Source organism: Phalangium opilio, unplaced genomic scaffold, assembly GCF_054372755.1.
Source record: "Phalangium opilio isolate 3A_F unplaced genomic scaffold, DU_Popi_V2 ptg000523l_1, whole genome shotgun sequence".
Taxonomy (NCBI): Eukaryota; Metazoa; Arthropoda; class Arachnida; order Opiliones; family Phalangiidae; genus Phalangium; species Phalangium opilio.
Genome location: NW_028324241.1, coordinates 2,314,294 through 2,337,757, shown reverse-complemented (window position 1 = coordinate 2,337,757; position 23,464 = coordinate 2,314,294). Strand labels below are relative to the sequence as shown.

Below are 23,464 nucleotides of genomic sequence, written 5' to 3'. Positions count from 1 at the left end.
CCTGTAGATTGTTGAATTTAAATAGTCACTAAGTTACAACTTCAAAAACTCGGGTCCGTCCGGGATATGAACCCGGGACCACTCGCACCCAAAGCGAGTATCATACCCCGTGACCAACGGACCATGCGTATCAGAGACATGCTCAACTCATAGGCCTAACCTGTACTTAGTTGCATTTCAACAGTCACTAAATTACTTGGTCGAAAGTCGGGTCCGTCCGGGATTTGAACCTGGGACCACTCGCACCCAAAACGAGTATCATACCCCTAGACCAACGGCCCATGCGTATCAGAGACATGCTTAACTCATAGGCCTAACCTGTAGATAGATGAATTTAAATAGTCACTAAGTTACTTCTTCAAAAACTCGCGTCCGTCCGGGATTTGAACAGGGGACCACTCGTACCCAAAGCGAGTATCATACCCCTAGACCAACGGCCCATGCGTATCAGAGATGATCAACTCATACGGCTAACCTGTAGATAGTTGTATTTAAATAGTCACTAAGTTACTTCTTCAAAAACTCTGGTCCGTCCGGGATTTGAACCCGGGACCACTCGCACCCAAAGCGAGTATCATACCCCTAGACCAACGGACCATGCGTATCAGAGACATGCTCAACTCATAGGCCTAACCTGTAGATAGTTGAATTTAAATAGTCACTAAGTTTCTTCTTCAAAAACTCGGGTCCGTCCGGGATTTGAACAGGGCACCACTCGTACCCAAAGCGAGTATCATACCCCTAGACCAACGGCCCATGCGTATCAGAGACATGCTAAACTCATAGGACTAACCTGTAGATTTTTGAATTTAAATAGTCACTAAGTTACAACTTCAAAAACTCGGGTCCGTCCGGGATTTGAACCCGGGACCACTCGCACCCAAAGCGAGTATCATACCCCGTGACCAACGGACCATGCGTATCAGAGACATGCTCAACTCATAGGCCTAACCTGTAGATAGTTGAATTTAAATAGTCACTAATTTACATCTTCAAAAACTCGGGTCTGTCCGGGATTTCAACCCGGGACCACTCGCACCCAAAGCGAGAATCATACCCCTAGACCAACGGACCATGCGTTTCAGAGACATGCTCAACTCATAGGCCTAACCTGTAGTTAGTTGCATTTAAACAGTCACTAAATTACTTGTTCGAAAGTCGGGTCCGTCCGGGATTTGAACCTGGGACCACTCGCACCCAAAACGAGTATCATACCCCTAGACCAACGGACCATGCGTGTTAGAGACATGCTCAACTCATAGGCCTAACCTGTAGATAGTTGAATTGAAATAGTCACTAAGTTACTTCTTCAAAAACTCGGGTCCGTCCGGGATTTGAACAGGGGACCACTCGTTCCCAAAGCGAGTATCATACCCCTAGACCAACGGACCATGCGTATCAGAGCCATGCTTAACTCATAGGCCTAACCTGTAGATAGTTGAATTTAAATAGTCACTAAGTTACTTCTTCAAAAACTCGCGTCCGTCCGGGATTTGAACAGGGGACCACTCGTACCCAAAGCGAGTATCATACCCCTAGACCAACGGCCCATGCGTATCAGAGATGATCAACTCATACGGCTAACCTGTAGATAGTTGTATTTAAATAGTCACTAAGTTACTTCTTCAAAAACTCTGGTCCGTCCGGGATTTGAACCCGGGACCACTCGCACCCAAAGCGAGTATCATACCCCTAGACCAACGGACCATGCGTATCAGAGACATGCTCAACTCATAGGCCTAACCTGTAGATAGTTGTATTTAAATAGTCACTAAGTTACTTCTTCAAAAACTCTGGTCCGTCCGGGATTTGAACCCGGGACCACTCGCACCCAAAGCGAGTATCATACCCCTAGACCAACGGACCATGCGTATCAGAGACATGCTCAACTCATAGGCCTAACCTGTAGATAGTTGAATTTAAATAGTCACTAAGTTTCTTCTTCAAAAACTCGGGTCCGTCCGGGATTTGAACAGGGCACCACTCGTACCCAAAGCGAGTATCATACCCCTAGACCAACGGCCCATGCGTATCAGAGACATGCTAAACTCATAGGACTAACCTGTAGATTTTTGAATTTAAATAGTCACTAAGTTACAACTTCAAAAACTCGGGTCCGTCCGGGATTTGAACCCGGGACCACTCGCACCCAAAGCGAGTATCATACCCCTAGACCAACGGCCCATGCGTATCAGAGACATGCTAAACTCATAGGCCTAACCTCTAGATTGTTGAATTTAAATAGTCACTAAGTTACAACTTCAAAAACTCGGGTCCGTCCGGGATTTGAACCCGGGACCACTCGCACCCAAAGCGAGTATCATACCCCGTGACCAACGGACCATGCGAATCAGAGACATGCTCAGCTCATAGGCCTAACCTGTAGATAGTTGATTTTAAATAGTCACTAATTTACATCTTCAAAAACTCGGGTATGTCCGGGATTTCAACCCGGGACCACTCGCACCCAAAGCGAGAATCATACCCCTAGACTGACGGACCATGCGTTTCAGAGACATGCTCAACTCATAGGCCTAACCTGTAGTTAGTTGCATTTAAACAGTCACTAAATTACTTGTTCGAAAGTCGGGTCCGTCCGGGATTTGAACCTGGGACCACTCGCACCCAAAACGAGTATCATACCCCTAGACCAACGGACCATGCGTGTTAGAGACATGCTCAACTCATAGGCCTAACCTGTAGATAGTTGAATTGAAATAGTCACTAAGTTACTTCTTCAAAAACTCGGGTCCGTCCGGGATTTGAACAGGGGACCACTCGTTCCCAAAGCGAGTATCATACCCCTAGACCAACGGACCATGCGTATCAGAGCCATGCTTAACTCATAGGCCTAACCTGTAGATAGTTGAATTTAAATAGTCACTAAGTTACTTCTTCAAAAACTCGCGTCCGTCCGGGATTTGAACAGGGGACCACTCGTACCCAAAGCGAGTATCATACCCCTAGACCAACGGCCCATGCGTATCAGAGATGATCAACTCATACGGCTAACCTGTAGATAGTTGAATTTAAATAGTCACTAAGTTACTTCTTCAAAAACTGTGGTCCGTCCGGGATTTGAACCCGGGACCACTCGCACCCAAAGCGAGTATCATACCCCTAGACCAACGGACCATGCGTATCAGAGACATGCTCAACTCATAGGCCTAACCTGTAGATAGTTGTATTTAAATAGTCACTAAGTTACTTCTTCAAAAACTCTGGTCCGTCCGGGATTTGAACCCGGGACCACTCGCACCCAACGCGAGTATCATACCCCTAGACCAACGGACCATGCGTATCAGAGACATGCTCAACTCATAGGCCTAACCTGTAGATAGTTGAATTTAAATAGTCACTAAGTTTCTTCTTCAAAAACTCGGGTCCGTCCGGGATTTGAACAGGGCACCACTCGTACCCAAAGCGAGTATCATACCCCTAGACCAACGGCCCATGCGTATCAGAGACATGCTAAACTCATAGGACTAACCTGTAGATTTTTGAATTTAAATAGTCACTAAGTTACAACTTCAAAAACTCGGGTCCGTCCGGGATTTGAACCCGGGACCACTCGCACCCAAAGCGAGTATCATACCCCTAGACCAACGGCCCATGCGTATCAGAGACATGCTAAACTCATAGGCCTAACCTCTAGATTGTTGAATTTAAATAGTCACTAAGTTACAACTTCAAAAACTCGGGTCCGTCCGGGATTTGAACCCGGGACCACTCGCACCCAAAGCGAGTATCATACCCCGTGACCAACGGACCATGCGTATCAGAGACATGCTCAACTCATAGGCCTAACATGTAGATAGTTGAATTTAAATAGTCACTAATTTACATCTTCAAAAACTCGGGTCTGTCCGGGATTTCAACCCGGGCCCACTCGCACCCAAAGCGAGAATCATACCCCTAGACCAACGGACCATGCGTTTCAGAGACATGCTCAACTCATAGGCCTAACCTGTAGTTAGTTGCATTTAAACAGTCACTAAATTACTTGTTCGAAAGTCGGGTCCGTCCGGGATTTGAACCTGGGACCACTCGCACCCAAAACGAGTATCATACCCCTAGACCAACGGACCATGCGTGTTAGAGACATGCTCAACTCATAGGCCTAACCTGTAGATAGTTGAATTGAAATAGTCACTAAGTTACTTCTTCAAAAACTCGGGTCCGTCCGGGATTTGAACAGGGGACCACTCGTTCCCAAAGCGAGTATCATACCCCTAGACCAACGGACCATGCGTATCAGAGCCATGCTTAACTCATAGGCCTAACCTGTAGATAGTTGAATTTAAATAGTCACTAAGTTACTTCTTCAAAAAATCGCGTCCGTCCGGGATTTGAACAGGGGACCACTCGTACCCAAAGCGAGTATCATACCCCTAGACCAACGGCCCATGCGTATTAGAGATGATCAACTCATACGGCTAACCTGTAGATAGTTGTATTTAAATAGTCACTAAGTTACTTCTTCAAAAACTCTGGTCCGTCCGGGATTTGAACCCGGGACCACTCGCACCCAAAGCGAGTATCATACCCCTAGACCAACGGACCATGCGTATCAGAGACATGCTCAACTCATAGGCCTAACCTGTAGTTAGTTGAATTTAAATAGTCACTAAGTTACAACTTCAAAAACTCGGGTCCGTCCGGGATTTGAACCCGGGACCACTCGCACCCAAAACGAGTATCATACCCCTAGACCAACGGACCATGCGTATCTGAGACATGCTCAACTCATAGGCCTAACCTGTAGATAGTTGAATTTAAATAGTCACTAAGTTTCTTCTTCAAAAACTCGGGTCCGTCCGGGATTTGAACAGGGCACCACTCGTACCCAAAGCGAGTATCATACCCCTAGACCAACGGCCCATGCGTATCAGAGACATGCTAAACTCATAGGACTAACCTGTAGATTTTTGAATTTAAATAGTCACTAAGTTACAACTTCAAAAACTCGGGTCCGTCCGGGATTTGAACCCGGGACCACTCGCACCCAAAGCGAGTATCATACCCCTAGACCAACGGCCCATGCGTATCAGAGACATGCTAAACTCATAGGCCTAACCTCTAGATTGTTGAATTTAAATAGTCACTAAGTTACAACTTCAAAAACTCGGGTCCGTCCGGGATTTGAACCCGGGACCACTCGCACCCAAAGCGAGTATCATACCCCGTGACCAACGGACCATGCGTATCAGAGACATGCTCAACTCATAGGCCTAACCTGTAGATAGTTGAATTTAAATAGTCACTAATTTACATCTTCAAAAACCTGGGTCTGTCCGGGATTTCAACCCGGGACCACTCGCACCCAAAGCGAGAATCATACCCCTAGACCAACGGACCATGCGTTTCAGAGACATGCTCAACTCATAGGCCTAACCTGTAGTTAGTTGCATTTAAACAGTCACTAAATTACTTGTTCGAAAGTCGGGTCCGTCCGGGATTTGAACCTGGGACCACTCGCACCCAAAACGAGTATCATACCCCTAGACCAACGGACCATGCGTGTTAGAGACATGCTCAACTCATAGGCCTAACCTGTAGATAGTTGAATTGAAATAGTCACTAAGTTACTTCTTCAAAAACTCGGGTCCGTCCGGGATTTGAACAGGGGACCACTCGTTCCCAAAGCGAGTATCATACCCCTAGACCAACGGACCATGCGTATCAGAGCCATGCTCAACTCGTAGGCCTAACCTGTATTTAGTTGCATTTAAATGTAACTAAAATACTTCTTGAAAAACTCGGGTCCGTCTGGCATTTGAACCCGGGACCACTCGCACCCAAAGCTAGTATCATACCCCGTGACCAACGGACCATGCGTAGCTGAGACATGCTCAACCCATAGGCCTAACCTGTAGATAGTTGAATTTAAATGGTCAATAAGTTACTTCTTCAAAAACTCGGGTCCGTCTGGCATTTGAACCCGGGACCACTCGCACCCAAAGCTAGTATCATACCCCGTGACCAACGGACCATGCGTAGCTGAGACATGCTCAACTCATAGGCCTAACCTGTAGATAGTTGTATTTAAATAGTCACTAAGTTACTTCTTCAAAAACTCGGGTCCGTCCGGGATTTGAACCCGGGACCACTCGCACCCAAAGCGAGTATCATACCCCTAGACCAACGGACCATGCGTATCAGAGACATGCTCAACTCATAGGCCTAACCTGTAGTTAGTTGAATTTAAATAGTCACTACGTTACAACTTCAAAAACTCGGGTCCGTCCGGGATTTGAACCCGGGACCACTCGCACCCAAAACGAGTATCATACCCCTAGACCAACGGCCCATGCGTATCTGAGACATGCTCAACTCATAGGCCTAACCTGTAGATAGTTGAATTTAAATAGTCACTAAGTTTCTTCTTCAAAAACTCGGGTCTGTCCGGGATTTCAACCCGGGACCACTCGCACCCAAAGCGAGAATCATACCCCTAGACCAACGGACCATGCGTTTCAGAGACATGCTCAACTCATAGGCCTAACCTGTAGTTAGTTGCATTTAAACAGTCACTAAATTACTTGTTCGAAAGTCGGGTCCGTCCGGGATTTGAACCTGGGACCACTCGCACCCAAAACGAGTATCATACCCCTAGACCAACGGACCATGCGTGTTAGAGACATGCTCAACTCATAGGCCTAACCTGTAGATTGTTGAATTTAAATAGTCACTAAGTTACAACTTCAAAAACTCGGGTCCGTCCGGGATTTGAACCCGGGACCACTCGCACCCAAAGCGAGTATCATACCCCGTGACCAACGGACCATGCGTATCAGAGACATGCTCAACTCATAGGCCTAACATGTAGATAGTTGAATTTAAATAGTCACTAATTTACATCTTCAAAAACTCGGGTCTGTCCGGGATTTCAACCCGGGCCCACTCGCACCCAAAGCGAGAATCATACCCCTAGACCAACGGACCATGCGTTTCAGAGACATGCTCAACTCATAGGCCTAACCTGTAGTTAGTTGCATTTAAACAGTCACTAAATTACTTGTTCGAAAGTCGGGTCCGTCCGGGATTTGAACCTGGGACCACTCGCACCCAAAACGAGTATCATACCCCTAGACCAACGGACCATGCGTGTTAGAGACATGCTCAACTCATAGGCCTAACCTGTAGATAGTTGAATTGAAATAGTCACTAAGTTACTTCTTCAAAAACTCGGGTCCGTCCGGGATTTGAACAGGGGACCACTCGTTCCCAAAGCGAGTATCATACCCCTAGACCAACGGACCATGCGTATCAGAGCCATGCTTAACTCATAGGCCTAACCTGTAGATAGTTGAATTTAAATAGTCACTAAGTTACTTCTTCAAAAAATCGCGTCCGTCCGGGATTTGAACAGGGGACCACTCGTACCCAAAGCGAGTATCATACCCCTAGACCAACGGCCCATGCGTATTAGAGATGATCAACTCATACGGCTAACCTGTAGATAGTTGTATTTAAATAGTCACTAAGTTACTTCTTCAAAAACTCTGGTCCGTCCGGGATTTGAACCCGGGACCACTCGCACCCAAAGCGAGTATCATACCCCTAGACCAACGGACCATGCGTATCAGAGACATGCTCAACTCATAGGCCTAACCTGTAGTTAGTTGAATTTAAATAGTCACTAAGTTACAACTTCAAAAACTCGGGTCCGTCCGGGATTTGAACCCGGGACCACTCGCACCCAAAACGAGTATCATACCCCTAGACCAACGGACCATGCGTATCTGAGACATGCTCAACTCATAGGCCTAACCTGTAGATAGTTGAATTTAAATAGTCACTAAGTTTCTTCTTCAAAAACTCGGGTCCGTCCGGGATTTGAACAGGGCACCACTCGTACCCAAAGCGAGTATCATACCCCTAGACCAACGGCCCATGCGTATCAGAGACATGCTAAACTCATAGGACTAACCTGTAGATTTTTGAATTTAAATAGTCACTAAGTTACAACTTCAAAAACTCGGGTCCGTCCGGGATTTGAACCCGGGACCACTCGCACCCAAAGCGAGTATCATACCCCTAGACCAACGGCCCATGCGTATCAGAGACATGCTAAACTCATAGGCCTAACCTCTAGATTGTTGAATTTAAATAGTCACTAAGTTACAACTTCAAAAACTCGGGTCCGTCCGGGATTTGAACCCGGGACCACTCGCACCCAAAGCGAGTATCATACCCCGTGACCAACGGACCATGCGTATCAGAGACATGCTCAACTCATAGGCCTAACCTGTAGATAGTTGAATTTAAATAGTCACTAATTTACATCTTCAAAAACCTGGGTCTGTCCGGGATTTCAACCCGGGACCACTCGCACCCAAAGCGAGAATCATACCCCTAGACCAACGGACCATGCGTTTCAGAGACATGCTCAACTCATAGGCCTAACCTGTAGTTAGTTGCATTTAAACAGTCACTAAATTACTTGTTCGAAAGTCGGGTCCGTCCGGGATTTGAACCTGGGACCACTCGCACCCAAAACGAGTATCATACCCCTAGACCAACGGACCATGCGTGTTAGAGACATGCTCAACTCATAGGCCTAACCTGTAGATAGTTGAATTGAAATAGTCACTAAGTTACTTCTTCAAAAACTCGGGTCCGTCCGGGATTTGAATAGGGGACCACTCGTTCCCAAAGCGAGTATCATACCCCTAGACCAACGGACCATGCGTATCAGAGCCATGCTCAACTCGTAGGCCTAACCTGTATTTAGTTGCATTTAAATGTAACTAAAATACTTCTTGAAAAACTCGGGTCCGTCTGGCATTTGAACCCGGGACCACTCGCACCCAAAGCTAGTATCATACCCCGTGACCAACGGACCATGCGTAGCTGAGACATGCTCAACTCATAGGCCTAACCTGTAGATAGTTGAATTTAAATGGTCAATAAGTTACTTCTTCAAAAACTCGGGTCCGTCTGGCATTTGAACCCGGGACCACTCGCACCCAAAGCTAGTATCATACCCCGTGACCAACGGACCATGCGTAGCTGAGACATGCTCAACTCATAGGCCTAACCTGTAGATAGTTGAATTTAAATAGTCACTAAGTTACATCTTCAAAAACTCGGGTTCGTACGGGATTTGAACAGGGGACCACTCGTGCCCAAAGCGAGTATCATACCCCTAGACCAACGGACCATGCGTTTCAGAGACATGCTCAACTCATAGGCCTAACCTGTAGTTAGTTGCATTTAAACAGTCACTAAATTACTTGTTCGAAAGTCGGGTCCGTCCGGGATTTGAACCCGGGACCACTCGCACCCAAAACGAGTATCATACCCCTAGACCAACGGACCATGCGTGTTAGAGACATGCTCAACTCATAGGCCTAACCTGTAGATAGTTGCATTTAAATGTCACTAAAATACTTCTTGAAAAACTCGGGTCCGTCCGGGATTTGAACCCGGGACTACTCGCACCCTAAGCGAGTATCACACCCCTAGACCAACGGAACATGCGTATCAGAGACATGCTCAACTCATAGGCCTAACTTGTAGATAGTTGAATTTAAATGGTCAATAAGTTACTTCTTCAAAAACTCGGGTCCGTCCGGTATTTGAACCCGGGACCACTCGCACCCAAAGCGAGTATCAAACCCCTAGACCAACGGCCCATGCGTATCAGAGATGATCAACTCATACGCCTAACCTGTAGATAGTTGTATTTAAATAGTCACTAAGTTACTTCTTCAAAAACTCGGGTCCGTCCGGGATTTGAACCCGGGACCACTCGCACCCAAAGCGAGTATCATACCCCTAGACCAACGGACCATGCGTATCAGAGACATGCTCAACTCATAGGCCTAACCTGTAGTTAGTTGAATTTAAATAGTCACTACGTTACAACTTCAAAAACTCGGGTCCGTCCGGGATTTGAACCCGGGACCACTCGCACCCAAAACGAGTATCATACCCCTAGACCAACGGCCCATGCGTATCTGAGACATGCTCAACTCATAGGCCTAACCTGTAGATAGTTGAATTTAAATAGTCACTAAGTTTCTTCTTCAAAAACTCGGGTCTGTCCGGGATTTCAACCCGGGACCACTCGCACCCAAAGCGAGAATCATACCCCTAGACCAACGGACCATGCGTTTCAGAGACATGCTCAACTCATAGGCCTAACCTGTAGTTAGTTGCATTTAAACAGTCACTAAATTACTTGTTCGAAAGTCGGGTCCGTCCGGGATTTGAACCTGGGACCACTCGCACCCAAAACGAGTATCATACCCCTAGACCAACGGACCATGCGTGTTAGAGACATGCTCAACTCATAGGCCTAACCTGTAGATAGTTGAATTGAAATAGTCACTAAGTTACTTCTTCAAAAACTCGTGTCCGTCCGGGATTTGAACAGGGGACCACTCGTTCCCAAAGCGAGTATCATACCCCTAGACCAACGGACCATGCGTATCAGAGCCATGCTCAACTTGTAGGCCTAACCTGTATTTAGATGCATTTAAATGTAACTAAAATACTTCTTGAAAAACTCGGGTCCGTCTGGCATTTGAACCCGGGACCACTCGCACCCAAAGCTAGTATCATACCCCGTGACCAACGGACCATGCGTAGCTGACACATGCTCAACTCATAGGCCTAACCTGTAGATAGTTGAATTTAAATAGTCACTAAGTTACTTCTTCAAAAACTCGGGTCCGTCCGGGATTTGAACAGGGGACCACTCGCACCCAAAGCGAGTATCATACCCCTAGACCAACGGCCCATGCGTATCAGAGACATGCTTAACTCATAGGCCTAACCTGTAGATAGTTGAATTTAAATAGTCACTAAGTTACATCTTCAAAAACTCGGGTTCGTCCGGGATTTGAACAGGGGACCACTCGTGCCCAAAGCGAGTATCATACCCCTAGACCAACGGACCATGCGTTTCAGAGACATGCTCAACTCATAGGCCTAACCTGTAGTTAGTTGCATTTAAACAGTCACTAAATTACTTGTTCGAAAGTCGGGTCCGTCCGGGATTTGAACCCGGGACCACTCGCACCCAAAACGAGTATCATACCCCTAGACCAACGGACCATGCGTGTTAGAGACATGCTCAACTCATAGGCCTAACCTGTAGATAGTTGCATTTAAATGTCACTAAAATACTTCTTGAAAAACTCGGGTCCGTCCGGGATTTGAACCCGGGACTACTCGCACCCTAAGCGAGTATCACACCCCTAGACCAACGGAACATGCGTATCAGAGACATGCTCAACTCATAGGCCTAACTTGTAGATAGTTGAATTTTAATGGTCAATAAGTTACTTCTTCAAAAACTCGGGTCCGTCCGGTATTTGAACCCGGGACCACTCGCACCCAAAGCGAGTATCATACCCCTAGACCAACGGCCCATGCGTATCAGAGATGATCAACTCATACGCCTAACCTGTAGATAGTTGTATTTAAATAGTCACTAAGTTACTTCTTCAAAAACTCGGGTCCGTCCGGGATTTGAACCCGGGACCACTCGCACCCAAAGCGAGTATCATACCCCTAGACCAACGGACCATGCGTATCAGAGACATGCTCAACTCATAGGCCTAACCTGTAGTTAGTTGAATTTAAATAGTCACTACGTTACAACTTCAAAAACTCGGGTCCGTCCGGGATTTGAACCCGGGACCACTCGCACCCAAAACGAGTATCATACCCCTAGACCAACGGCCCATGCGTATCTGAGACATGCTCAACTCATAGGCCTAACCTGTAGATAGTTGAATTTAAATAGTCACTAAGTTTCTTCTTCAAAAACTCGGGTCTGTCCGGGATTTCAACCCGGGACCACTCGCACCCAAAGCGAGAATCATACCCCTAGACCAACGGACCATGCGTTTCAGAGACATGCTCAACTCATAGGCCTAACCTGTAGTTAGTTGCATTTAAACAGTCACTAAATTACTTGTTCGAAAGTCGGGTCCGTCCGGGATTTGAACCTGGGACCACTCGCACCCAAAACGAGTATCATACCCCTAGACCAACGGACCATGCGTGTTAGAGACATGCTCAACTCATAGGCCTAACCTGTAGATAGTTGAATTTAAATAGTCACTAAGTTTCTTCTTCAAAAACTCGGGTCTGTCCGGGATTTCAACCCGGGACCACTCGCACCCAAAGCGAGAATCATACCCCTAGACCAACGGACCATGCGTTTCAGAGACATGCTCAACTCATAGGCCTAACCTGTAGTTAGTTGCATTTAAACAGTCACTAAATTACTTGTTCGAAAGTCGGGTCCGTCCGGGATTTGAACCTGGGACCACTCGCACCCAAAACGAGTATCATACCCCTAGACCAACGGACCATGCGTGTTAGAGACATGCTCAACTCATAGGCCTAACCTGTAGATAGTTGAATTGAAATAGTCACTAAGTTACTTCTTCAAAAACTCGTGTCCGTCCGGGATTTGAACAGGGGACCACTCGTTCCCAAAGCGAGTATCATACCCCTAGACCAACGGACCATGCGTATCAGAGCCATGCTCAACTTGTAGGCCTAACCTGTATTTAGATGCATTTAAATGTAACTAAAATACTTCTTGAAAAACTCGGGTCCGTCTGGCATTTGAACCCGGGACCACTCGCACCCAAAGCTAGTATCATACCCCGTGACCAACGGACCATGCGTAGCTGACACATGCTCAACTCATAGGCCTAACCTGTAGATAGTTGAATTTAAATAGTCACTAAGTTACTTCTTCAAAAACTCGGGTCCGTCCGGGATTTGAACAGGGGACCACTCGCACCCAAAGCGAGTATCATACCCCTAGACCAACGGCCCATGCGTATCAGAGACATGCTTAACTCATAGGCCTAACCTGTAGATAGTTGAATTTAAATAGTCACTAAGTTACATCTTCAAAAACTCGGGTTCGTCCGGGATTTGAACAGGGGACCACTCGTGCCCAAAGCGAGTATCATACCCCTAGACCAACGGACCATGCGTTTCAGAGACATGCTCAACTCATAGGCCTAACCTGTAGTTAGTTGCATTTAAACAGTCACTAAATTACTTGTTCGAAAGTCGGGTCCGTCCGGGATTTGAACCCGGGACCACTCGCACCCAAAACGAGTATCATACCCCTAGACCAACGGACCATGCGTGTTAGAGACATGCTCAACTCATAGGCCTAACCTGTAGATAGTTGCATTTAAATGTCACTAAAATACTTCTTGAAAAACTCGGGTCCGTCCGGGATTTGAACCCGGGACTACTCGCACCCTAAGCGAGTATCACACCCCTAGACCAACGGAACATGCGTATCAGAGACATGCTCAACTCATAGGCCTAACTTGTAGATAGTTGAATTTTAATGGTCAATAAGTTACTTCTTCAAAAACTCGGGTCCGTCCGGTATTTGAACCCGGGACCACTCGCACCCAAAGCGAGTATCATACCCCTAGACCAACGGCCCATGCGTATCAGAGATGATCAACTCATACGCCTAACCTGTAGATAGTTGTATTTAAATAGTCACTAAGTTACTTCTTCAAAAACTCGGGTCCGTCCGGGATTTGAACCCGGGACCACTCGCACCCAAAGCGAGTATCATACCCCTAGACCAACGGACCATGCGTATCAGAGACATGCTCAACTCATAGGCCTAACCTGTAGTTAGTTGAATTTAAATAGTCACTACGTTACAACTTCAAAAACTCGGGTCCGTCCGGGATTTGAACCCGGGACCACTCGCACCCAAAACGAGTATCATACCCCTAGACCAACGGCCCATGCGTATCTGAGACATGCTCAACTCATAGGCCTAACCTGTAGATAGTTGAATTTAAATAGTCACTAAGTTTCTTCTTCAAAAACTCGGGTCTGTCCGGGATTTCAACCCGGGACCACTCGCACCCAAAGCGAGAATCATACCCCTAGACCAACGGACCATGCGTTTCAGAGACATGCTCAACTCATAGGCCTAACCTGTAGTTAGTTGCATTTAAACAGTCACTAAATTACTTGTTCGAAAGTCGGGTCCGTCCGGGATTTGAACCTGGGACCACTCGCACCCAAAACGAGTATCATACCCCTAGACCAACGGACCATGCGTGTTAGAGACATGCTCAACTCATAGGCCTAACCTGTAGATAGTTGAATTGAAATAGTCACTAAGTTACTTCTTCAAAAACTCGTGTCCGTCCGGGATTTGAACAGGGGACCACTCGTTCCCAAAGCGAGTATCATACCCCTAGACCAACGGACCATGCGTATCAGAGCCATGCTCAACTTGTTGGCCTAACCTGTATTTAGATGCATTTAAATGTAACTAAAATACTTCTTGAAAAACTCGGGTCCGTCTGGCATTTGAACCCGGGACCACTCGCACCCAAAGCTAGTATCATACCCCGTGACCAACGGACCATGCGTAGCTGACACATGCTCAACTCATAGGCCTAACCTGTAGATAGTTGAATTTAAATAGTCACTAAGTTACTTCTTCAAAAACTCGGGTCCGTCCGGGATTTGAACAGGGGACCACTCGCACCCAAAGCGAGTATCATACCCCTAGACCAACGGCCCATGCGTATCAGAGACATGCTTAACTCATAGGCCTAACCTGTAGATAGTTGAATTTAAATAGTCACTAAGTTACATCTTCAAAAACTCGGGTTCGTCCGGGATTTGAACAGGGGACCACTCGTGCCCAAAGCGAGTATCATACCCCTAGACCAACGGACCATGCGTTTCAGAGACATGCTCAACTCATAGGCCTAACCTGTAGTTAGTTGCATTTAAACAGTCACTAAATTACTTGTTCGAAAGTCGGGTCCGTCCGGGATTTGAACCCGGGACCACTCGCACCCAAAACGAGTATCATACCCCTAGACCAACGGACCATGCGTGTTAGAGACATGCTCAACTCATAGGCCTAACCTGTAGATAGTTGCATTTAAATGTCACTAAAATACTTCTTGAAAAACTCGGGTCCGTCCGGGATTTGAACCCGGGACTACTCGCACCCTAAGCGAGTATCACACCCCTAGACCAACGGAACATGCGTATCAGAGACATGCTCAACTCATAGGCCTAACTTGTAGATAGTTGAATTAAAATGGTCAATAAGTTACTTCTTCAAAAACTCGGGTCCGTCCGGGATTTGAACCCGGGACCACTCGCACTCAAAGCGAGTATCGTACCCCTAGACCAACGGACCATGCGTATCAGAGACATGCTCAACTCATAGGCCTAACCTGTAGTTAGTTGAATTTAAATAGTCACTAAGTTACAACTTCAAAAACTCGGGTCCGTCCGGGATTTGAACCCGGGACCACTCGCACCCAAAACGAGTATCATACCCCTAGACCAACGGACCATGCGTATCTGAGACATGCTCAACTCATAGGCCTAACCTGTAGATAGTTGAATTTAAATAGTCACTAAGTTACTTGTTCGAAAGTCGGGTCCGTCCGGGATTTGAACCTGGGACCACTCGCACCCAAAACGAGTATCATACCCCTAGACCAACGGACCATGCGCGTTAGAGACATGCTCAACTCATAGGCCTAACCTGTAGATAGTTGAATTGAAATAGTCACTAAGTTACTTCTTCAAAAACTCGGGTCCGTCCGGGATTGAACAGGGAACCACTCGTTCCCAAAGCGAGTATCATACCCCTAGACCAACGGACCATGCGTATCAGAGCCATGCTCAACTCGTAGGCCTAACCTGTATTTAGTTGCATTTAAATGTAACTAAAATACTTCTTGAAAAACTCGGGTCCGTCTGGCATTTGAACCCGGGACCACTCGCACCCAAAGCTAGTATCATACCCCGTGACCAACGGACCATGCGTAGCTGAGACATGCTCAACTCATAGGCCTAACCTGTAGATAGTTGAATTTAAATAGTCACTAAGTTACTTCTTCAAAAACTCGGGTCCCTCCGAGATTTGAACAGGGAACCACTCGTTCCCAAAGCGAGTATCATACCCCTAGACCAACGGACCATGCGTATCAGAGCCATGCTCAACTCGTAGGCCTAACCTGTATTTAGTTGCATTTAAATGTAACTAAAATACTTCTTGAAAAACTCGGGTCCGTCTGGCATTTGAACCCGGGACCACTCGCACCCAAAGCGAGTATCATACCCCTAGACCAACGGCCCATGCGTATCAGAGATGATCAACTCATACGCCTAACCTGTAGATAGTTGTATTTAAATAGTCACTAAGTTACTTCTTCAAAAACTCGGGTCCGTCCGTGATTTGAACCCGGGACCACTCGCACCCAAAACGAGTATCATACCCCTAGACCAACGGACCATGCGTATCTGAGACCTGCTCAACTCATAGGCCTAACCTGTAGATAGTTGAATTTAAATTGTCACTAAGTTACTTGTTCGAAAGTCGGGTCCGTCCGGGATTTGAACCTGGGACCACTCGCACCCAAAACGAGTATCATACCCCTAGACCAACGGACCATGCGTGTTAGAGACATGCTCAACTCATAGGCCTAACCTGTAGATAGTTGCATTTAAATGTCACTAAAATACTTCTTGAAAAACTCGGGTCCGTCCGGGATTTGAACCCGGGACTACTCGCACCCAAAGCGAGTATCACACCCCTAGACCAACGGAACATGCGTATCAGAGACATGCTCAACTCATAGGCCTAACTTGTAGATAGTTGAATTTAAATGGTCAATAAGTTACTTCTTCAAAAACTCGGGTCCGTCCGGGATTTGAACCCGGGACCACTCGCACCCAAAGCGAGTATCATACCCCTAGACCAACGGCCCATGCGTATCAGAGATGATCAACTCATACGCCTAACCTGTAGATAGTTGTATTTAAATAGTCACTAAGTTACTTCTTCAAAAACTCGGGTCCGTCCGGGATTTGAACCCGGGACCACTCGCACCCAAAGCGAGTATCATACCCCTAGACCAACGGACCATGCGTATCAGAGACATGCTCAACTCATAGGCCTAACCTGTAGTTAGTTGAATTTAAATAGTCACTACGTTACAACTTCAAAAACTCGGGTCCGTCCGGGATTTGAACCCGGGACCACTCGCACCCAAAACGAGTATCATACCCCTAGACCAACGGCCCATGCGTATCTGAGACATGCTCAACTCATAGGCCTAACCTGTAGATAGTTGAATTTAAATAGTCACTAAGTTTCTTCTTCAAAAACTCGGGTCTGTCCGGGATTTCAACCCGGGACCACTCGCACCCAAAGCGAGAATCATACCCCTAGACCAACGGACCATGCGTTTCAGAGACATGCTCAACTCATAGGCCTAACCTGTAGTTAGTTGCATTTAAACAGTCACTAAATTACTTGTTCGAAAGTCGGGTCCGTCCGGGATTTGAACCTGGGACCACTCGCACCCAAAACGAGTATCATACCCCTAGACCAACGGACCATGCGTGTTAGAGACATGCTCAACTCATAGGCCTAACCTGTAGATAGTTGAATTTAAATAGTCACTAAGTTTCTTCTTCAAAAACTCGGGTCTGTCCGGGATTTCAACCCGGGACCACTCGCACCCAAAGCGAGAATCATACCCCTAGACCAACGGACCATGCGTTTCAGAGACATGCTCAACTCATAGGCCTAACCTGTAGTTAGTTGCATTTAAACAGTCACTAAATTACTTGTTCGAAAGTCGGGTCCGTCCGGGATTTGAACCTGGGACCACTCGCACCCAAAACGAGTATCATACCCCTAGACCAACGGACCATGCGTGTTAGAGACATGCTCAACTCATAGGCCTAACCTGTAGATAGTTGAATTGAAATAGTCACTAAGTTACTTCTTCAAAAACTCGTGTCCGTCCGGGATTTGAACAGGGGACCACTCGTTCCCAAAGCGAGTATCATACCCCTAGACCAACGGACCATGCGTATCAGAGCCATGCTCAACTTGTAGGCCTAACCTGTATTTAGATGCATTTAAATGTAACTAAAATACTTCTTGAAAAACTCGGGTCCGTCTGGCATTTGAACCCGGGACCACTCGCACCCAAAGCTAGTATCATACCCCGTGACCAACGGACCATGCGTAGCTGACACATGCTCAACTCATAGGCCTAACCTGTAGATAGTTGAATTTAAATAGTCACTAAGTTACTTCTTCAAAAACTCGGGTCCGTCCGGGATTTGAACAGGGGACCACTCGCACCCAAAGCGAGTATCATACCCCTAGACCAACGGCCCATGCGTATCAGAGACATGCTTAACTCATAGGCCTAACCTGTAGATAGTTGAATTTAAATAGTCACTAAGTTACATCTTCAAAAACTCGGGTTCGTCCGGGATTTGAACAGGGGACCACTCGTGCCCAAAGCGAGTATCATACCCCTAGAAAAACGGACCATGCGTTTCAGAGACATGCTCAACTCATAGGCCTAACCTGTAGTTAGTTGCATTTAAACAGTCACTAAATTACTTGTTCGAAAGTCGGGTCCGTCCGGGATTTGAACCCGGGACCACTCGCACCCAAAACGAGTATCATACCCCTAGACCAACGGACCATGCGTGTTAGAGACATGCTCAACTCATAGGCCTAACCTGTAGATAGTTGCATTTAAATGTCACTAAAATACTTCTTGAAAAACTCGGGTCCGTCCGGGATTTGAACCCGGGACTACTCGCACCCTAAGCGAGTATCACACCCCTAGACCAACGGAACATGCGTATCAGAGACATGCTCAACTCATAGGCCTAACTTGTAGATAGTTGAATTTTAATGGTCAATAAGTTACTTCTTCAAAAACTCGGGTCCGTCCGGTATTTGAACCCGGGACCACTCGCACCCAAAGCGAGTATCATACCCCTAGACCAACGGCCCATGCGTATCAGAGATGATCAACTCATACGCCTAACCTGTAGATAGTTGTATTTAAATAGTCACTAAGTTACTTCTTCAAAAACTCGGGTCCGTCCGGGATTTGAACCCGGGACCACTCGCACCCAAAGCGAGTATCATACCCCTAGACCAACGGACCATGCGTATCAGAGACATGCTCAACTCATAGGCCTAACCTGTAGTTAGTTGAATTTAAATAGTCACTACGTTACAACTTCAAAAACTCGGGTCCGTCCGGGATTTGAACCCGGGACCACTCGCACCCAAAACGAGTATCATACCCCTAGACCAACGGCCCATGCGTATCTGAGACATGCTCAACTCATAGGCCTAACCTGTAGATAGTTGAATTTAAATAGTCACTAAGTTTCTTCTTCAAAAACTCGGGTCTGTCCGGGATTTCAACCCGGGACCACTCGCACCCAAAGCGAGAATCATACCCCTAGACCAACGGACCATGCGTTTCAGAGACATGCTCAACTCATAGGCCTAACCTGTAGTTAGTTGCATTTAAACAGTCACTAAATTACTTGTTCGAAAGTCGGGTCCGTCCGGGATTTGAACCTGGGACCACTCGCACCCAAAACGAGTATCATACCCCTAGACCAACGGACCATGCGTGTTAGAGACATGCTCAACTCATAGGCCTAACCTGTAGATAGTTGAATTGAAATAGTCACTAAGTTACTTCTTCAAAAACTCGTGTCCGTCCGGGATTTGAACAGGGGACCACTCGTTCCCAAAAGCGAGTATCATACCCCTAGACCAACGGACCATGCGTATCAGAGCCATGCTCAACTTGTTGGCCTAACCTGTATTTAGATGCATTTAAATGTAACTAAAATACTTCTTGAAAAACTCGGGTCCGTCTGGCATTTGAACCCGGGACCACTCGCACCCAAAGCTAGTATCATACCCCGTGACCAACGGACCATGCGTAGCTGACACATGCTCAACTCATAGGCCTAACCTGTAGATAGTTGAATTTAAATAGTCACTAAGTTACTTCTTCAAAAACTCGGGTCCGTCCGGGATTTGAACAGGGGACCACTCGCACCCAAAGCGAGTATCATACCCCTAGACCAACGGCCCATGCGTATCAGAGACATGCTTAACTCATAGGCCTAACCTGTAGATAGTTGAATTTAAATAGTCACTAAGTTACATCTTCAAAAACTCGGGTTCGTCCGGGATTTGAACAGGGGACCACTCGTGCCCAAAGCGAGTATCATACCCCTAGACCAACGGACCATGCGTTTCAGAGACATGCTCAACTCATAGGCCTAACCTGTAGTTAGTTGCATTTAAACAGTCACTAAATTACTTGTTCGAAAGTCGGGTCCGTCCGGGATTTGAACCCGGGACCACTCGCACCCAAAACGAGTATCATACCCCTAGACCAACGGACCATGCGTGTTAGAGACATGCTCAACTCATAGGCCTAACCTGTAGATAGTTGCATTTAAATGTCACTAAAATACTTCTTGAAAAACTCGGGTCCGTCCGGGATTTGAACCCGGGACTACTCGCACCCTAAGCGAGTATCACACCCCTAGACCAACGGAACATGCGTATCAGAGACATGCTCAACTCATAGGCCTAACTTGTAGATAGTTGAATTAAAATGGTCAATAAGTTACTTCTTCAAAAACTCGGGTCCGTCCGGGATTTGAACCCGGGACCACTCGCACTCAAAGCGAGTATCGTACCCCTAGACCAACGGACCATGCGTATCAGAGACATGCTCAACTCATAGGCCTAACCTGTAGTTAGTTGAATTTAAATAGTCACTAAGTTACAACTTCAAAAACTCGGGTCCGTCCGGGATTTGAACCCGGGACCACTCGCACCCAAAACGAGTATCATACCCCTAGACCAACGGACCATGCGTATCTGAGACATGCTCAACTCATAGGCCTAACCTGTAGATAGTTGAATTTAAATAGTCACTAAGTTACTTGTTCGAAAGTCGGGTCCGTCCGGGATTTGAACCTGGGACCACTCGCACCCAAAACGAGTATCATACCCCTAGACCAACGGACCATGCGCGTTAGAGACATGCTCAACTCATAGGCCTAACCTGTAGATAGTTGAATTGAAATAGTCACTAAGTTACTTCTTCAAAAACTCGGGTCCGTCCGGGATTGAACAGGGAACCACTCGTTCCCAAAGCGAGTATCATACCCCTAGACCAACGGACCATGCGTATCAGAGCCATGCTCAACTCGTAGGCCTAACCTGTATTTAGTTGCATTTAAATGTAACTAAAATACTTCTTGAAAAACTCGGGTCCGTCTGGCATTTGAACCCGGGACCACTCGCACCCAAAGCTAGTATCATACCCCGTGACCAACGGACCATGCGTAGCTGAGACATGCTCAACTCATAGGCCTAACCTGTAGATAGTTGAATTTAAATAGTCACTAAGTTACTTCTTCAAAAACTCGGGTCCCTCCGAGATTTGAACAGGGAACCACTCGTTCCCAAAGCGAGTATCATACCCCTAGACCAACGGACCATGCGTATCAGAGCCATGCTCAACTCGTAGGCCTAACCTGTATTTAGTTGCATTTAAATGTAACTAAAATACTTCTTGAAAAACTCGGGTCCGTCTGGCATTTGAACCCGGGACCACTCGCACCCAAAGCGAGTATCATACCCCTAGACCAACGGCCCATGCGTATCAGAGATGATCAACTCATACGCCTAACCTGTAGATAGTTGTATTTAAATAGTCACTAAGTTACTTCTTCAAAAACTCGGGTCCGTCCGTGATTTGAACCCGGGACCACTCGCACCCAAAACGAGTATCATACCCCTAGACCAACGGACCATGCGTATCTGAGACCTGCTCAACTCATAGGCCTAACCTGTAGATAGTTGAATTTAAATTGTCACTAAGTTACTTGTTCGAAAGTCGGGTCCGTCCGGGATTTGAACCTGGGACCACTCGCACCCAAAACGAGTATCATACCCCTAGACCAACGGACCATGCGTGTTAGAGACATGCTCAACTCATAGGCCTAACCTGTAGATAGTTGCATTTAAATGTCACTAAAATACTTCTTGAAAAACTCGGGTCCGTCCGGGATTTGAACCCGGGACTACTCGCACCCAAAGCGAGTATCACACCCCTAGACCAACGGAACATGCGTATCAGAGACATGCTCAACTCATAGGCCTAACTTGTAGATAGTTGAATTTAAATGGTCAATAAGTTACTTCTTCAAAAACTCGGGTCCGTCCGGGATTTGAACCCGGGACCACTCGCACCCAAAGCGAGTATCATACCCCTAGACCAACGGACCATGCGTATCAGAGACATGCTCAACTCATAGGCCTAACCTGTAGTTAGTTGAATTTAAATAGTCACTAAGTTACAACTTCAAAAACTCGGGTCCGTCCGGGATTTGAACCCGGGACCACTCGCACCCAAAACGAGTATCATACCCCTAGACCAACGGACCATGCGTATCTGAGACATGCTCAACTCATAGGCCTAACCTGTAGATAGTTGAATTTAAATAGTCACTAAAATACTTCTTCAAAAACTCGGTCCGTCCGGGATTTGAACAGGGCACCACTCGTACCCAAAGCGAGTATCATACCCCTAGACCAACGGCCCATGCGTATCAGAGACATGCTAAACTCATAGGACTAACCTGTAGATTTTTGAATTTAAATAGTCACTAAGTTACAACTTCAATAACTCGGGTCCGTCCGGGATTTGAACTCGGGACCACTCGCACCCAAAGCGAGTATCATACCCCTAGACCAACGGACCATGCGTATCTGAGACATGCTAAACTCATAATCTTAACCTGTAGATTGTTGAATTTAAATAGTCACTAAGTTACAACTTCAAAAACTCGGGTCCGTCCGGGATTTGAACCCGGGACCACTCGCACCCAAAGCGAGTATCATACCCCGTGACCAACGGACCATGCGTATCAGAGACATGCTCAACTCATAGGCCTAACCTGTAGATAGTTGAATTTAAATAGTCACTAAGTTACAACTTCAAAAACTCGGGTCCGTCCGGGATTTGAACCCGGGACCACTCGCACCCAAAACGAGTATCATACCCCTAGACCAACGGACCATGCGTGTTAGAGACATGCTCAACTCATAGGCCTAACCTGTAGATAGTTGCATTTAAATGTCACTAAAATACTTCTTGAAAAACTCGGGTCCGTCCGGGATTTGAACCCGGGACTACTCGCACCCAAAGCGAGTATCACACCCCTAGACCAACGGAACATGCGTATCAGAGACATGCTCAACTAATAGGCCTAACTTGTAGATAGTTGAATTTAAATGGTCAATAAGTTACTTCTTCAAAAACTCGGGTCCGTCCGGGATTTGAACCCGGGACCACTCGCACCCAAAGCGAGTATCATACCCCTAGACCAACGGACCATGCGTATCAGAGACATGCTCAACTCATAGGCCTAACCTGTAGTTAGTTGAATTTAAATAGTCACTAAGTTACAACTTCAAAAACTCGGGTCCGTCCGGGATTTGAACCCGGGACCACTCGCACCCAAAACGAGTATCATACCCCTAGACCAACGGACCATGCGTATCTGAGACATGCTCAACTCATAGGCCTAACCT

At 46.7% G+C, this 23,464-nt stretch overlaps 35 non-coding genes across 35 annotated transcripts; all 35 read right to left on the bottom strand.

Moving 5' to 3' along the window:
* Positions 1–525: 525 nt before the first annotated feature.
* Positions 526–597, bottom strand: TRNAP-UGG (transfer RNA proline (anticodon UGG)). Its single transcript has one exon. It is a non-coding gene; the product is annotated as a tRNA-Pro (tRNA).
* Positions 598–1,635: 1,038 nt separating this feature from the next.
* TRNAP-UGG (transfer RNA proline (anticodon UGG)) lies at positions 1,636–1,707 on the bottom strand. Its single transcript has one exon. It is a non-coding gene; the product is annotated as a tRNA-Pro (tRNA).
* An 87-nt stretch (positions 1,708–1,794) lies between these two features.
* TRNAP-UGG (transfer RNA proline (anticodon UGG)) lies at positions 1,795–1,866 on the bottom strand. Its single transcript has one exon. It is a non-coding gene; the product is annotated as a tRNA-Pro (tRNA).
* A 246-nt stretch (positions 1,867–2,112) lies between these two features.
* On the bottom strand, positions 2,113–2,184 carry TRNAP-UGG (transfer RNA proline (anticodon UGG)). Its single transcript has one exon. It is a non-coding gene; the product is annotated as a tRNA-Pro (tRNA).
* An 879-nt stretch (positions 2,185–3,063) lies between these two features.
* On the bottom strand, positions 3,064–3,135 carry TRNAP-UGG (transfer RNA proline (anticodon UGG)). Its single transcript has one exon. It is a non-coding gene; the product is annotated as a tRNA-Pro (tRNA).
* Positions 3,136–3,222: 87 nt separating this feature from the next.
* On the bottom strand, positions 3,223–3,294 carry TRNAP-UGG (transfer RNA proline (anticodon UGG)). Its single transcript has one exon. It is a non-coding gene; the product is annotated as a tRNA-Pro (tRNA).
* Positions 3,295–3,540: 246 nt separating this feature from the next.
* On the bottom strand, positions 3,541–3,612 carry TRNAP-UGG (transfer RNA proline (anticodon UGG)). The gene has a single exon. It is a non-coding gene; the product is annotated as a tRNA-Pro (tRNA).
* Positions 3,613–4,491: 879 nt separating this feature from the next.
* TRNAP-UGG (transfer RNA proline (anticodon UGG)) lies at positions 4,492–4,563 on the bottom strand. Its single transcript has one exon. It is a non-coding gene; the product is annotated as a tRNA-Pro (tRNA).
* An 87-nt stretch (positions 4,564–4,650) lies between these two features.
* TRNAP-UGG (transfer RNA proline (anticodon UGG)) lies at positions 4,651–4,722 on the bottom strand. Its single transcript has one exon. It is a non-coding gene; the product is annotated as a tRNA-Pro (tRNA).
* Positions 4,723–4,968: 246 nt separating this feature from the next.
* On the bottom strand, positions 4,969–5,040 carry TRNAP-UGG (transfer RNA proline (anticodon UGG)). The gene has a single exon. It is a non-coding gene; the product is annotated as a tRNA-Pro (tRNA).
* A 1,039-nt stretch (positions 5,041–6,079) lies between these two features.
* TRNAP-UGG (transfer RNA proline (anticodon UGG)) lies at positions 6,080–6,151 on the bottom strand. The gene has a single exon. It is a non-coding gene; the product is annotated as a tRNA-Pro (tRNA).
* Positions 6,152–7,506: 1,355 nt separating this feature from the next.
* On the bottom strand, positions 7,507–7,578 carry TRNAP-UGG (transfer RNA proline (anticodon UGG)). Its single transcript has one exon. It is a non-coding gene; the product is annotated as a tRNA-Pro (tRNA).
* An 87-nt stretch (positions 7,579–7,665) lies between these two features.
* On the bottom strand, positions 7,666–7,737 carry TRNAP-UGG (transfer RNA proline (anticodon UGG)). Its single transcript has one exon. It is a non-coding gene; the product is annotated as a tRNA-Pro (tRNA).
* A 246-nt stretch (positions 7,738–7,983) lies between these two features.
* TRNAP-UGG (transfer RNA proline (anticodon UGG)) lies at positions 7,984–8,055 on the bottom strand. Its single transcript has one exon. It is a non-coding gene; the product is annotated as a tRNA-Pro (tRNA).
* A 1,197-nt stretch (positions 8,056–9,252) lies between these two features.
* On the bottom strand, positions 9,253–9,324 carry TRNAP-UGG (transfer RNA proline (anticodon UGG)). The gene has a single exon. It is a non-coding gene; the product is annotated as a tRNA-Pro (tRNA).
* A 402-nt stretch (positions 9,325–9,726) lies between these two features.
* Positions 9,727–9,798, bottom strand: TRNAP-UGG (transfer RNA proline (anticodon UGG)). Its single transcript has one exon. It is a non-coding gene; the product is annotated as a tRNA-Pro (tRNA).
* A 1,197-nt stretch (positions 9,799–10,995) lies between these two features.
* Positions 10,996–11,067, bottom strand: TRNAP-UGG (transfer RNA proline (anticodon UGG)). The gene has a single exon. It is a non-coding gene; the product is annotated as a tRNA-Pro (tRNA).
* A 402-nt stretch (positions 11,068–11,469) lies between these two features.
* On the bottom strand, positions 11,470–11,541 carry TRNAP-UGG (transfer RNA proline (anticodon UGG)). The gene has a single exon. It is a non-coding gene; the product is annotated as a tRNA-Pro (tRNA).
* Positions 11,542–13,055: 1,514 nt separating this feature from the next.
* TRNAP-UGG (transfer RNA proline (anticodon UGG)) lies at positions 13,056–13,127 on the bottom strand. Its single transcript has one exon. It is a non-coding gene; the product is annotated as a tRNA-Pro (tRNA).
* A 402-nt stretch (positions 13,128–13,529) lies between these two features.
* On the bottom strand, positions 13,530–13,601 carry TRNAP-UGG (transfer RNA proline (anticodon UGG)). Its single transcript has one exon. It is a non-coding gene; the product is annotated as a tRNA-Pro (tRNA).
* A 1,197-nt stretch (positions 13,602–14,798) lies between these two features.
* On the bottom strand, positions 14,799–14,870 carry TRNAP-UGG (transfer RNA proline (anticodon UGG)). Its single transcript has one exon. It is a non-coding gene; the product is annotated as a tRNA-Pro (tRNA).
* A 245-nt stretch (positions 14,871–15,115) lies between these two features.
* TRNAS-UGA (transfer RNA serine (anticodon UGA)) lies at positions 15,116–15,187 on the bottom strand. The gene has a single exon. It is a non-coding gene; the product is annotated as a tRNA-Ser (tRNA).
* An 87-nt stretch (positions 15,188–15,274) lies between these two features.
* Positions 15,275–15,346, bottom strand: TRNAP-UGG (transfer RNA proline (anticodon UGG)). Its single transcript has one exon. It is a non-coding gene; the product is annotated as a tRNA-Pro (tRNA).
* A 1,351-nt stretch (positions 15,347–16,697) lies between these two features.
* On the bottom strand, positions 16,698–16,769 carry TRNAP-UGG (transfer RNA proline (anticodon UGG)). Its single transcript has one exon. It is a non-coding gene; the product is annotated as a tRNA-Pro (tRNA).
* An 85-nt stretch (positions 16,770–16,854) lies between these two features.
* TRNAP-UGG (transfer RNA proline (anticodon UGG)) lies at positions 16,855–16,926 on the bottom strand. The gene has a single exon. It is a non-coding gene; the product is annotated as a tRNA-Pro (tRNA).
* A 1,514-nt stretch (positions 16,927–18,440) lies between these two features.
* Positions 18,441–18,512, bottom strand: TRNAP-UGG (transfer RNA proline (anticodon UGG)). Its single transcript has one exon. It is a non-coding gene; the product is annotated as a tRNA-Pro (tRNA).
* Positions 18,513–18,914: 402 nt separating this feature from the next.
* TRNAP-UGG (transfer RNA proline (anticodon UGG)) lies at positions 18,915–18,986 on the bottom strand. The gene has a single exon. It is a non-coding gene; the product is annotated as a tRNA-Pro (tRNA).
* Positions 18,987–20,184: 1,198 nt separating this feature from the next.
* Positions 20,185–20,256, bottom strand: TRNAP-UGG (transfer RNA proline (anticodon UGG)). Its single transcript has one exon. It is a non-coding gene; the product is annotated as a tRNA-Pro (tRNA).
* Positions 20,257–20,501: 245 nt separating this feature from the next.
* TRNAS-UGA (transfer RNA serine (anticodon UGA)) lies at positions 20,502–20,573 on the bottom strand. Its single transcript has one exon. It is a non-coding gene; the product is annotated as a tRNA-Ser (tRNA).
* Positions 20,574–20,660: 87 nt separating this feature from the next.
* Positions 20,661–20,732, bottom strand: TRNAP-UGG (transfer RNA proline (anticodon UGG)). Its single transcript has one exon. It is a non-coding gene; the product is annotated as a tRNA-Pro (tRNA).
* Positions 20,733–22,083: 1,351 nt separating this feature from the next.
* On the bottom strand, positions 22,084–22,155 carry TRNAP-UGG (transfer RNA proline (anticodon UGG)). The gene has a single exon. It is a non-coding gene; the product is annotated as a tRNA-Pro (tRNA).
* Positions 22,156–22,242: 87 nt separating this feature from the next.
* TRNAP-UGG (transfer RNA proline (anticodon UGG)) lies at positions 22,243–22,314 on the bottom strand. Its single transcript has one exon. It is a non-coding gene; the product is annotated as a tRNA-Pro (tRNA).
* Positions 22,315–22,877: 563 nt separating this feature from the next.
* On the bottom strand, positions 22,878–22,949 carry TRNAP-UGG (transfer RNA proline (anticodon UGG)). Its single transcript has one exon. It is a non-coding gene; the product is annotated as a tRNA-Pro (tRNA).
* A 245-nt stretch (positions 22,950–23,194) lies between these two features.
* TRNAP-UGG (transfer RNA proline (anticodon UGG)) lies at positions 23,195–23,266 on the bottom strand. Its single transcript has one exon. It is a non-coding gene; the product is annotated as a tRNA-Pro (tRNA).
* An 87-nt stretch (positions 23,267–23,353) lies between these two features.
* Positions 23,354–23,425, bottom strand: TRNAP-UGG (transfer RNA proline (anticodon UGG)). Its single transcript has one exon. It is a non-coding gene; the product is annotated as a tRNA-Pro (tRNA).
* Between the last annotated feature and the right edge of the window lie 39 nt (positions 23,426–23,464).